Source organism: Abramis brama (assembly GCF_963993115.1).
Source record: "Abramis brama genome assembly, chromosome: 21".
Taxonomy (NCBI): domain Eukaryota; kingdom Metazoa; phylum Chordata; class Actinopteri; order Cypriniformes; family Leuciscidae; genus Abramis; species Abramis brama.
The window spans coordinates 4,162,974-4,177,914 of NC_139983.1; the positions used below are offsets into that span (position 1 = coordinate 4,162,974).

General features: G+C 38.9%; 1 protein-coding gene across 5 annotated transcripts in view; it reads left to right on the top strand.

Moving 5' to 3' along the window:
* Positions 1-14,941, top strand: part of fermt2 (FERM domain containing kindlin 2) — a 72,912-nt gene that overhangs the window by 11,903 nt on the left and 46,068 nt on the right. The window lies entirely within an intron of this gene.

Below are 14,941 nucleotides of genomic sequence, written 5' to 3' on the forward strand. Positions count from 1 at the left end.
TCATCCGCGGACAGACGTCAATAAAACAGCTTGTGAAACAATATCAATTAGCCTACCGTTGCATTTACCTCAGGAAAGTTATCCAGTCTTCACAGTTCGTTAGTTAGCTATAAAAACATTAGAGAAGAGCTTATTTACTGTTAATTATATGTATGTTTGAATAAATTTGCCATGAAGAAGTGTTTATGAAAACTACTGGATGTGCAACTGAGTTTTTATTTGAGTGTAAATATTATATCTGAAAATAAATAAGTTGAATATAATACCTCTGTTGTTACTTTTAACCTGTGCTATTATAGTGTACCTAATGAGAGGGTTCCCTGTATAGTGAGAGTTTTTCATCCAACTATCGGCATCTGCAGATATCATTCTGAATTTAGTATCTGTGCATCTCTAGTTTTCATTTATATAATGTTATACTCATAACTGAGGGTTGACATCACATGTTTCTAAAGCACTAAATCTGTTTTTACACACAATTGCATTTCTCGACTGTCAAATTTGTAATCTCAATGGCCCATTCCTGATAAGCATGTTATTAAAGGAATTTTTAACTTTATATTCTAGTGTTTTTTTTCTATGAAGAAGCACAATCTTTTACCCACCAGAATCACTGGCGTTTTGTAGCTTACTACAACACATACACACTGCTTTCACAGGCTGTGTGAAGCGTCCAGGCGTTCAGACGACCCATCTGCAATTGATTTTGAAAATGATAGTTTTTGTCTGCCGTCTCTCCATCATACAAAACGACACAAGTCATGTTTCAGAGACTGAATATAGTACCATCCCCTCCTCAAGAGGCAGGGCCTTCAATCGTTTTCCCTTCGCAGTGCTGTTTAAATCATAATATTTCTTAAGAGTAAGTGGAGACATCTTAAATGAAGCAGGGCACATTTTGTTCAGACTATGTGGCAAATGCTGAGAGTCTATAATAGAGTAAGAATCTGCAGTGTGTCATAGTGTGAGTGCTGGCCAAAAGAAACCCTGCCCTCTTAAGGCAGTGAAGAAACACACACACACACACACACACACACACTCCTCCACTAATACTGGCGAAGGGAGCGTGTATATTATTAGAATGTGAAACGGAAACCCTAAAAACTAAGCGAGCTCAAAATGACATCATTGAGACAGGACTTTTATCTGAGTCCTCTCGACCAAAGCCTCAGTTGTTCCAAGCGTTTGGTTAGTCATGAGGAACTGTAACGGGGGCTGGAGGGAAAACGATGATAGAGATTCTCCACTATGGCTTTAGGTGGGGTTGCACATGCATGTCGAGCCCAGTTTGTGACGTGGGGGGGGGGGGACTTTCAGCAAACAGGAAATGACTTCGAACGTTTGGCTCGTTCCCGGGATGTTGCCGTCATCCTGGTATTTTCTGCTGCTGCTCACAGATTCTTTCATTGTTTTCACACTTGATTTAAAAAGCATCAGTCATTTATGACAAAGCCATTAAGTCTTTTTTCAGACGTTTATTATTATTCAGAGCATCAATTGACCGAAATTCAGTATGGAATAGCATAGTTTTACTTTTCCAGTAACTAAAAGGTTGTCCTCCTGTAGTCAATCATTCTATCCCTTAAAGCTCATCTTTGATCACCAAAATTACATTTTTAAAAGTTTTTTCCTTGAAAAACATTCTTCTTGCCTTAAAATATCTTGAATGTAACTCGACACCCTTGCCTCATTTAGTATACGTGATTTTCATGAATATGCAAATGAGCCCCGCCTCCACTCACTCACTCACTCACTCACTCAGCTCAGAGATCCACTGGTTGACGATCACACGTTGATCTGATTGGTTACAAGGTAGTTTGTGACGTCAGAAACACCAGCGATTTCAAAGCGTGTTTTTGAGACTGTCTTTGGTTCACTGCAGTTTTAAGGAGAAAATACTCAGCAATGCTGTCGACTTATGAATTTACACATGGTTTGTCTGAAAGCATATTAAAAACACCACATAGACATATAAACAACATTAAAGGTCCTATGGCATGGATTATTTTATAATGTTTCCTGGGGTGCCCTTATAATGTTATGTTTTTTAGATCAAAAATTGTCATAATTTAGAAATAAAAGGCATTTTTCTGCGGCTGATTTTAGCCTCTGATTTGAACGCTCTGTTTGAAGGGGCGTGTCTGCTGTGATTGGCTGTGAGACTTCAGTGTAAACGCCCACTGCTGTGATTGGCTGTGAGACTTCAGTGTAAACGCCCACTGCTGTGATTGGCTGTGAGACTTCAGTGTAAACGCCCACTGCTGTGATTGGCTGCTGTGAGACTTCAGTGTAAACGCCCACTGCTGTGATTGGCTGCAAAACTTCAGTGTAAACGCCCACTGCTGTGATTGGCTGTGAGACTTCAGTGTATACACCCACTGCTGTGATTGGCTGTGAGACTTCAGTGTAAACGCCCACTGCTGTGATTGGCTGCTGTGAGACTTCAGTGTATACACCCACTGCTGTGATTGGCTGTGAGACTTCAGTGTGAACGCCCACTGCTGTGATTGGCTGCTGTGAGACTTCAGTGTAAACGCCCACTGCTGTGATTGGCTGCGAGAATTCAGTGTAAACGTCCACTGCTGTGATTGGCTGTGAGACTTCAGTGTAAACGCCCGCTGCTGTGATTGGCTGCTGTGAGACTTCAGTGTAAACGCCCACTGCTGTGATTGGCTGACATGTTTGCATATGAAATAGCTAGCATTACATGTGGAACTCTCTCGAAAACTTTTACTATTACAGCTATTATACGTTTTTACTATTACAGCTATCGGGATTAACGAATCGTGAGAAGTTTTTAAAGTATTTAGATCTATTCCCATCACATAAAAGGTTGCAGTGATGAGCATTGAGCAGATGACAGCCTGTTGATCGCGTGAATGAAGATCATTGCAACGCAGTTTCTGCACTCTCACTAATGCTTTCACCAATGCAAACACGAGGTAAGTACAGTAAGAGCTTCGTTGTGCAGTGTAACAGCGTCATTGATTTCATAACGAGTTTTGGCAAGTGTCCAGATAAACTTGCGCTGTGTGATTGACAGCTTGGGCGATTTGAAAGGGATTGTTCTTTGATCGCTTTCTGTTTATATTTTAATCACAGTTTAAATAAGATTATTTTCATCTTACCAAGAGAAACGATGTGAAGTTTCGACGATCGTTTAGTCACTGGCTTGATTTACTGATGCATAAACAGTATTGAACGATTATGAGAGAAAGATTATCTGTCTGAACTTGAACAATTGCACATCAGAAATTCACATAACCCACGGTTCTTCAGAGGCTCGGATGAAGGAACTACTTTTGTGTTCATTTGTACATCCAAACACTGAGCAACTGCCATGCTTCGCTCGTTTGCAAGCCTTGATGTCTCTCGAGGAAAAAACAATATCGCGCTCGTGCAACTCATTTTCTCATGGGCGGGCCAAATTCTTTTTGCTGGCGAAGAGAAAGGGGAGGTGACCTTTCCCCTAATGACGACATAAAGGGAATATTCCAGATTCGCCCGTCTGAGCTTTCATTTTCTCAAAAATACCCATGGCTTGGTTTACACCTATCAAAATATCTAACCACTGGGGGACCATAGGCAGGCTAGGGGAACTCATATTAATGTTAAAAAACCTCATAAAGGTCGGCGCTGATGGCCTCGTGGTCAGTGTGCCGACATGTAGCGCCGTTGTGCTCGGGCGACCCGAGTTCGAGTCCCGGCTCGTGGACCTTTCCCGATCACGTCCCCCGTCTCTCTCCCACCTCGCTTCCTGTCAACTCTACACTGACTCCTGTCACAATAAAAGGCAAAAATCACAAAAAAAACAAAAAAAAAACTCAGAAAGTGAAATTTTCATGCGACAGGACCTTGATTATCATCACAGGGGGACTTTAAACTAAGAATATTTCTGTCCTATACGACCCTACTGTAGTCATGAGGCACAGCGAGAGGAATGTGGAGACTGCGAGGAAATGCAGGATTTATCAGGGGATGCATCGCTTCCTCCCCTTTCCTTCCTCGTATCAAGAGATTTGTGGATGTTTTTGCCAACTAGGACTGGGCAATATTTTGAACTCACGATCATGGATTATGTGCTGATGATTATTTGTGATTGACAATTTAATTGTCTGTTTTGTTCATGTCACTTACAGTGTAAGCCTATTAGCCTAATACATATATTACATAGATATATACATATTATATATTTCATGTGTAGCTGTATAATTAAATACGCCCATTTGATTTTCTTTAATGCTGTGAAAATTAATATTTTAAAAAGAAAAATATTTCTCCTTTTTCAACTTTAATTTCGGTCCACTTTGCATTCGCTCTGCTCCTGAATATAATGCAGTCTGATTAAACCTACAAGGCTTCATTTCCTTTGAAGACATTTGACTGTCTCCACAAATGTATTGGCTCGTCATCTCCTCATCCCATGACTACATGCTGTTAACTGTGTGTGCAACAAGAATGCTTGGCATTACGCAAATGTTAAAGTAAAACCAGGGCCGTTACGCATGTTAATTCTTGATCTGTGATAAGCTTTTGCATGAGTTTGCTGTGAACTGGACAGAAGCGTCTATTCTTCACACACTCTGACTGAGGTCTCTATTCACCTTCACAATTTTGTAGAAATGGCGTAATGATGTGTGATGCAAAGAACGAGCTGTTGTTTATTGTTGAATGAAGCATCATTAATGACTGTCGTATTATTTTAAAGTTTTTTACCCACCAGTCCTGGTTTCATCCACAGACGCCTTAGTGTGGGCCTTAGGAAGGTGTGTTTTTTTACTGCCTGTTAAATATAAGCAGCACGGCACAAAAGTTCATGTGCAATATAGTAGAATGGTTAGTACGCACAAATCACGGGAAACTACATTTGTGCAGTGAGCGCATGTCAAAAAATTAATTCCGATTTAAAGCTTGTGACATAAACGCGCACATCAACCCGATCACTTTATTTAGCGTTCATGTAAAAACTACATTCGGATTCATCAACAAACAAGAAACAAGTCTCCATGTAAATGTAGCTAATTTTCAAGATATGTGCCTCTGAATAATTTTAGCAATGAGTTATTCTCGTAATGTGAAGGCTGGTTTGTTTGCACATGAATGTTTCTCTGTAGTTGAGCGCTGACTGCAGCGTGTGTGTTGGTCTTCAGGGTCTAATCTACGAGACGGGAAGTAGTTACGCTGAGCAGAAGCCCTGCCCAGCACAGCGCTTTCCTGTGGCGTTGATCAAATCTAGCTGTGATTTAGTGTTTTAGACTTGCTTACTTACACTGAAGCCCTCTGGGAAGAGGAGCAGCTTCATGTCTGCTTTCAAGGCTGGCTTTAGAAGCTTGATAATGAAGTTATTTCAGCATAATTTATGGAAATATACATTATTTATGAGCTTTTAGTATTCTACAAATAATATTTGTCTAAACTGCTCCCTGTGAATATCTTAATTATTTGTGCTTCTTTAATATGCAACAGAAATAAGATCGCTGGCAGTCATTTGAATAATCATTTACAGTGTTGTCCATGTGAATGTATGTGAACATTTCTATTGAATGTTGAGGCAAAAATATAGAACATTTTCTTGATGTTACAGGGATCCAGACTGCGCTATTAATTTGCGAGTTATATAAATTATATATATAATATAAAATATAAATATAGAATTGAATTGGCGACAATATAAATGTAATGATTAAAATTGCGTGCCTTTCTACTTGCATGTTCTGTGATGAGTAGCCCATCACATCTTCTGTTGTGTTGACATAATAAAACAAGACGACGCACAGCAAAGTTGCAGTGGCAAAAAACCTCACTGAGTTTGAGCGCCAAAATACGCATGGGGACAGTAGGTGCGTTTCCATTACAGATTTGCGCAAAACTCTTGCTATTTATTTATTTATTTATAAATGTCGACAAAGAACTATTGTGAAATGACGGCGTTTCCATTAAGCGATGTTATGCGACTAAAACTTCACTTTGATTGTGGCATTTCTTTGAGGTTTAGAATCCAGTATTCCTGTAATTCTTTTGTCTTTTATGAATTTAATAAAGAACTCTGTCTCGTATTCTGTCCAAACACACCGTGTCATCTACGTCAGGTGACTGTAAATGCGCAAAAACTGTTTACATTGCAGTTTTGCGAAATATTTCTTTTTCGAACTGCCTGAAAAACCACCTCATGCGAGCGAAAAAAGTTTTTTGCGATAAATGGGAGTTTTTGCGAAATTTACGTGTTTCCATTGGGCGTATTTTCAATTCGCGATTTCAATTTGCGCAATTTGAAGGGTCATGGAAAGGCGGCTACTGAGGATCAGCTTGGCCGATATAATAAAGCCGATAAATAATGGATTATTTCTTACAGCTGAGACGCTTCAGATACGCACTGTTCAACATGATGCTTTTAAATGGCTTGAAATATGTTTGGAATCACTTCAAAAAAGGAAAATACAGTTCAGTGCAACATGTGTCTGTCATATCAGCTGCATACAATGAGAACATCATAATTGTGTGTTTGGGTCATGGCTTTGAATGATGAGACTTTTGTTTTTATAATCAGGCTCTCAAAAATTATATAAAAACTTGGATTTAGATTTATCGGCCAATATATCGGTTATCGGCTTTCAAATATAAAGAATTATCGGTTATCGGTATCGGTCAAAATTTTCATATCGTTACATCCCTACCCTCATCTCTGTCGAGCAACAACGCTGACGGCTGTGCCAGAGAGAGAGAGAAACGACAGAGACGTGTCAATGAATGAACATGCAAGAACTGTAAAAGTGCAGGAAGGAACCGTCTATTTCGTGTTCAGAACAGATAAACATGTCAGGGGTGAGGACGCGAACCAATCAGCAACAATTCTAGCTTTTAATTGATACTGATATGGATTCTTATTCTCAGTATCTTTTCATCTTTGCTGTCGCGCAGCCATCCATAATCGCAGTAAGATTGCACTTAACTGTCTCCTTTGTAATGTAAAACAATTAACAAAGTTTCAGCTTTCAAATCCTGTCAATTTTATCATGAAATACAAGCAATGAATGTAGTTTTGGCGTTCTTTAATGACGGATCGCTTATGAGAGCTTATATGAAACAGCTTGAGAACAATCATGTCACGCCAAATTTACCTCAGAAAAGCCATTTAATTGTTTATTTAACCGTAATGTTCACAAATGTAACTTACTGTCATTAATGAAAGAAGGGAGCTGCGTACACGACAGTGCTACACATGCGATCGAGTGGACAGGAAGTGCATTTGTGATTCGCAGTGTTTTCTTCCTCCTGGACCGTCGTCTGTGTGTTCATGGGTCGCCACACACACCCCTCTCTCTGCAGCACTGGAGGTCTCCCGCACCCTTTAATGCGTCCTATCACTTAGCATGGATCCCTTCTGCTACAGCATTACGTCATCTGCTGGCAGGCTGTATTTTTAGCCAAGAAATGCAATTGGCCGACAGCTAATTAAATTACAGCCCTCTCTTTAGGCTGTTTGATGGATGGTCAATGAAGGGCCGTTCTCCCAGCACTCCCATCTGATGGCAGGACTGGGAAACCAGTCTCACTGGGGATCCTCTGGAAAAATCGTGTGTGTGTGTTTGAATCTATGAGCGTGTTTATTCCATAGCTGCGCATGACAACGTAATGGCTCATGTGGATGACGGTCAAAGATGAAATCATACTAGTCCCAAAAATGGACTGACATCATTTCATTGAAATTCATCAGGGATGTTTGGCACAAGCTTGGCCGGAGACTGAAGGGGTCGAGACACACACACACACACACACACACACACACACACACACACACACACACACACACACACACACACACACACGTTGTACAGAATCACCAGCTGTCTGCTCCACCCTTAAAGGGAGAGTCCATCTGCATCTGGCTTTATTCCCGTTCCCGTCACAGGAAGGAAAGACTACGGACATTATTTAACACATTATAGATTTTACTAGTGTCAGCACAATAATCCTTTTGTTTACACTTAGCAAATTAAAACTTAATAATGTAATTAATTTAACGCTCATTTTGACCCCGAGAGGATTTTAGTTTTCCTGAAAATGCTAGTAAAAGGGATCGTTCACTCACTGTAAAAAATTTCTAACCCTCCCAAACCGATAACATCTAAATTTTTCAATTGGCCCAAGTGAAATTCTTGTTGCAATAGTCTGTTAACATTGGCTCAATGAGAAATAATACGTCAGACTAATTTAAAAATTTAGATGTTATCGGTTACTTGAAATTTTTGACTTGGGGATGTAATTTTTTTGCTTTTAAATTTCGCCCTCAAGTTGTTTCAAACCTGTATGAGTCTCTTTCTTCCGCTGAACACAAAGGAAGATATTCTGAAGAATGACGGAAACCAGACTTCCATGGTAGGAAAAAAAATACTATAGAAGTCAGTGTGGTCAACCATCAACCATCAAATCTTCTTTTGTGTTCAGCAGAATAAAGAAACTCATACACGGTACTCATACGAGTAAACGATTGGCAGAATTTTCATTTTTAAGTGAACTACTCCTTTAATGTTATTGCATTGGACTAAAATGTATTGATTTTGCTCACACAGCGTGTAACAGCTTCCCAAAAAAAGTGATTATTTTTGTTCTTTCCTTTTTCCTCTTCCGTTCTCTCTCTCTCTCTCTCTCTCTCTCTCTCTCTCTCTCTCTCTCTCTCTCTCTCTCTCTCTCTCTCTCTCTCTCTCTCTCTCTCTCTCTCTCTCTCTCTCTCTCTCTCTCTCTCTCTCTCTCTCTCTCTCTCTCTCTCTCTCTCTCTCTCTCTCTCTCTCTGCACCACTGTCAATCTCCTCACACTTCACTGGACAATCAGAACATCTTCCTGGACAATATCCCCAAAATTACAAAGCAGAATAGGAGCGTACAGGATAGTGATTCTCTTTTGATTATTTCTATTAATTTGCAATGTTGGCTAAAAGCTTTTGGCTCTATATAACTAGAACTGCACGATTCTGAATGAATCACGATTTTTTGTTTCAAATAGAGATTGATTCTCCCACGATTCTGAACACACAACTAAACCAAATAACATGTCATTTACTAGATGTTCAGACGAAATGTTAATTGCTGCAGTCTATTAAAAAGTATATAATTAAATTGAATAAAAAAAAAAAGAAAAAAAAAAAAGATAATTTGCATTAATGATTCAGTGACTCAATTATAATTACTGGATGAATCAGCGTTTTTGAACGAATCTCCTGTATGAATGATTCAATATACATTTTAAGTCATTTGGTGTAATCGATGCAATCGTTATTTGAAGCGCCACGTTACTTTCAAAAGGTGATTTGCTCTATTTTGATCACTATCATAGACATCAGTGTTCATATACAAACTATAAACTTATCCAAGTGCTTCTGAGATACAACAGAAATAATGATACTGTGGTTGAACAAGTCCTCTCTCTGGGTCAGAGCGCAGCTCTGCATGTTGTGCTGTGATTTTGTTAACACACACATGCGAATCATTATCATTTACGAATGAGATCGCGACGCGTGGGTGTTTGAATCGAGATTACGATCTTTTAGCGATTAATCGTGCAGCTCTATATTAAACGTCTTCAGAGTGATTGTAGACTGTGATTGGGAATTGAACATGTTCTGTTGTCTGTATTGTGTGTGTGTTGTTATGGAGCTGGACGCCGCGGTTGGCTAGTGAACGAGATGTGGTCATTGAAACGGGGCCGGTGTGAAGAGTGTGTTTGTAGGGTGTGGAGGAGAAAAACTGAGTCAGTGCGGTTCTGTCTGGAGGAAAGCGGTCACAGCTGTGACAGAAGTGGACATGAGATTCGAGAGATGTGCTGGGAAATGGATGGTTCGTTGTTTTGTCCTAATGGTAATGGTAATGAATGGTATTAGAAATGGATAGTCACGTTCATTGTTTTGTCCTAATAAAATAAGAAAATTCGGTAACACTTTATTTTACAGTGTCTTTGTTACAGAGGTTACTGTAGTAATAACTATAAGTTATGCATAATTACATGCAACTAACCCTAAACCAACCCATTTTCCTAACCCTATAGTAAGTACTTGTAGTTCATTAATATTACTCAGTACTTAAATGTATAATTAAACTGTAACACGGACACCTTAAAATAAAGTGAACCGAAAATTCTATTAAATTTAAAAAAACAAACTTTATCACAGTGTGTTTAGTTTGTTCTTTTTTAGAAATAAACATATTGGCTCGTAATCCTTTCAAAAAAAATGTTTGTCATCTAACAAATAATAACCTGACCTCATGTTTTATACTTATTTGGGCACAAAAAAAAATGTGTTTTTTGTGAATTCTCGTGTTTGAACCAAAAAGTTTAAATCACACAGAAAGCAAAAGAAAACACAATCTTCTAAACTGCTAACTTTCATAGTCACACAAACTCAGGGAGAAACTGGATAGTGGGCCGCTGAGTGGAGAACGGGTTCTTTTGTCTGCTCGCATGCATACCTGTCTGCTGACATCACTGATGGAGAGACTCCACCGGCCCACCCGGCACTCACTCACGGCCCGGGACCGGTTCAGCGCGTAATTGTTTAAAAGATTGGAATTGAATTGAATCTAATGAATTCTGAATCGAATCGTGAAATTTGTGTCAATATCTACCCAGCCCTAATTATTATCGTGTCACATTAGCATTAGTGTCTTTAGGTGCTGTCAAGATTTTTATTGATTTTTTTTCATCCATAAATATCGATACTAAAATATTTGAAACTGTTTAAATACTCATTTTCCACGGTATCGATGTGCCAGTACCAGCTGCACTTTCCCGCTCTCTCTCCAACAGCAGGTTGACACACCACAGCGTGTGTGTTTTATTTAAAGTCCCCCTGTAGTCAATCATTTTATCCCTTAAAACTCATCTTTGATCACCAAAATTACATATTTAAAAGTTTTTTTTACTCGCTCAACTCACTGAGGTAAACGCATAATGCACAATGGTGTCGCTCTTTACAACGTCGGACACAACGGTAATTAACAGCTAATAATGTGTTGCTAATGTTACACATTAACAGCTAATAATGTGTTGCTAATGTTACACAAACCATGTTCCCGTTGGCCATCTCAGAGTCAGCTGCCTTCGAACAATCATCAGAAACGCTTTGAACAACTCAGAACGTCATATAGTTCATCATAACATCGTAATATGCATCATACACCCGCTGTATTGCTAAATCTACCTGAATTTTCATATCAACAGAAAAATATACCGAGATATCTTGGCATCTCTCGAGACGCCCCTGCTAGTTCGCTGTTAATGATATGCTAATGCCCGCCGGCACGTTGATCTGATTGGTTACAAGGTAGTTTGTGACGTCAGAGACACCAGCGATTTCAAACCTGTCTTTGTTTCAAAGAGAAAATACTCAGCAATGGTGTCGACTTATGAATTTACACATGGTTTGTCTTAAAGCATATTAAAAACACCACATAGACATGTAAACAACATTAAAAGCTTGATTTTCACCACAGGGGGACTGTAAAGTCCATTGCACTGCGTGTTTCAGAGTGAAGCGCTGCACTGTGAACATTTATACACGAGCAGCTTTATCTGTGTTTCAGTGTTTCTCACTTCACAGGAATGCAGTGAACTCCATGTCTGCTGTGAGCATAACGTGTGCTCGTTATGCATGTTCACATTTGCATAATTTCCAATACTTCAGTGGACAGATGATTACAGCATATTGTACTCCGTTGAATGAGAAGTGCCTGTTAAAGTGCCTATTATCATCATATTCAAGCTTCCCTTCCAGCTGCACTAATGCATACTTTACTGCAAACTACACACCACTTCTGCAGAGGTGAACATAATCTGTGATTATTGTGTTTTTAACCTAAATGTTCACGTGCTCTGTGTATAGTACGGCTGCGACGGTTCAAATTACTCACAGTTCGGTTTTTATCACGGTTTTAGGGTTTCGGTGCGGTTCGGCTATGTTCAGGGAAAAAAGGACTACTGTCAAACAAAAATATAAAGAAAATAAGAATAAATAATCAAACTACAAGCAACAGCACAAATAAATACAATAGAGCAAAGATACAAATGAAATAAACAGTGCTTTTCAGGTTTTTCAGGTTTCTAACAGTTTGAAATACAGTTGAAATAATCAAATGTAAAACATCATTGCATGTAATCTCCACTGTATAAATTAGCTAAATAAAGAATAAACCTTATTAAAATTACAAAAGCTATTCAATCAAGAGCAGTGATGGATTTCCTTGTCTTTTGTTTGATTAACATTAACATTGACATTAAAAACACAAGAGAGCAGGAATATTAGGCTCCTGTCTCTTTAAGACATAATGCACAGATCCAGTACACACTGATACTGATGCACATGCCTCCACTGTTTCATTCACTTAAGACGTGAACGACTGTGTCTGCTAGGATACTCACCAAGACATCATTTGTGTATTCGTCTGTTTTAGGGCTGGGTGTCGATTCAGATGTGCCGATTCATAAGATCTCAATTCGTTTTGATTCTCGATTTTCGATTTAATTCACTGATTTCAATGATTACATTTTCACTGGCCCCACCACAAAGAAAGCAATACATGAAGCAAATAGTTATTGTTGTTTTTGACCCATGTATACTTGTATTGTAATAAATAAGGTTATGACACCGACAATTTTAGACATCAGTGACATTTTTAAATTCTCGATTCCAAATTCAATATTCCAGCTAAAACTATTAATATAAATTTCAAAGATTATTAAAATAAAATAGAATAAAGATACAAATGAAATAATCCTGAGCTTTTCAGGTTTTTCAGGTAGGTCTAACCTTTTAAATATTTTAAATATTTAAATATAATAATATATTTTAAATATTCAGTTCTCAGGTACAGAAATTGAATAAAGAAATCAAATGTAAAGTAACACTGCATAAAGGTTAATCCTTATTAAATTTACAAAAATGTTATTTAGTGAAGAGCAGCGAGTGAGTTCGTCTTTTGTTGTTAGATTAACATGAATGCGTTCTTGCTCTACTGTTTACTTAAGCCATAACCGGCTGTTTACTTGGATACTCTCAAAGGTGGACATATTGAGATAAATGTGTGTGAATTTGTCTAAGATATGAAAGAGAATTAATAAGGCGCTTCGGGTGTGTGTGCACATCAGTCTTCTCACAGCGCGAGCAAGTTCTGTGCGTTATGACGGCGTAAATGACTGGTCATATTGGCACTCGTATTGAACAAAGTTTGGGCGAAGCCAGAATGCGTATCCATCGACAGAAACATACATTAGCCTAACTAAGTCCATCTGTTTTGATTATTTTCAACAAACCATATTATAGATGCTTATGCGTCGTTTTATTACCGAGTGTATAGTAAAATATGCTATTGTATTTTGTTAATGTGTTTAGCGTGTATATCCGATACTACCATGCTGAAGGATTGAACCACCTGCGCTCTTTATTCATGGTGTTGTGACAATAAAGTGATTTGATTTGTAGTTTTCCACCAAAACAAAAGCATAAGGGTTTAACGGTTTAACTCTGAGACAGCAGAGTTTCAGTTGATAAGAAAATACTTTAACGAGGGTCAAGCGTAAACTAACCTAGAAACTGTTCACATTTTATGCCCTTATTGTTGTGATAATATTTCCCTGTGGTATTGAATTGCAACATTTTTCAAGGTATTGTATGGAAGTTAGAAATGCCAGATCTGTGGCAACACTAGTGTTTTTATAAAACTAAAATATAAGTGCAGAGCCCTGATTGGCGTGTGTAATGTCACCTGATAAGTGTGCATTGGATTCTTCTTCTCCACAAATGCCCGCAGCTCGAGTTGTTTGTGTGCATCTGTTAGAGGAAAAGCTGGTTTAGAGTATCAGACTCAGATTACAATGTGAATCTGGAACAAAGGGAAAGGGCTGACCCTGATCTCCTTTCTCACACACACAAACATTCCCAGCGCTTCACCTCAAACTGCTCCTGTTTTCGGCCCGTGTGCTCGAGCCTCCCGGCGAACGCTTTCATCCAGGCCAGAACGCAAGCCTCCACTCTGGCAAGTGCAGTCTCACACGAACACATCTGACACTGAACCACGTTTCTCTTTAGTTGACCTCTCGTTCAACTCTATTGCATTGCTGGATGTGAAAGCAAATTAGAAGCCAGTTTTAGCTTGGCTACTTTACATCCCGAGTGTTCATCAAAAGCTGCGTTTCCATTACAGATTTGCGCAAAACTTGTGCAATTTTTTTTTCTTCTAAATGTCGACAAAAAACTATTGCGAAATGACGAAACTGATGTCATGCGACTAAAACGTCATTTTTTCCTCTCGTGATGATAAAATCATTCCAAAAATCATGGCGACGGATGTTGGTAGGTTTACGTATCCCAGCCTCAGCACTGGCCATTGTTATTAATCAAAGGAGACGCATGTGTGTTATCCAAGCATTAATGGTGAGGAAAGACCCTTATAGCCTACTTGTGAGCGGCTCATATGAGGAGTTTCTGGGTGTTTCTCCCTCATTTCTGCTTCGAGGTCTCGATTGTGGCATTTCTTTGAGGTTTAGAATCCATTATTCCTGTAATTCTTTTGTCTTTTATGAATTTAATAAAGAACTCTGTCTCGTATTCTGTCCAAACACACCGCGTCATCTACGTCAGGTGACCTGCAAATGAGCAAAAACTGTTTCCATTGCAGATTTGCTAAATATTTCTTTTTCGAACTGCCTGAAAAACCACCTCATGTAGGGCCCTATGAAATCCGTTTTATTTTTTCTCAAATTGAAAAAATTGAGGTGTTTTCATCTCGCTGCGCCTGGAAAAAATTAGCGCGTCGCTTCAATTATGAGCGTGCTTGCCGCGCGCCTACATTTGAAATAACGAATTTGAGCGCGCAAAAGGTTCATGCTTGCACTCATACTGAAAAGCGCGCTGTTTGCATCCCTGTATATTAACTGTATTGACAGATGTCTCTC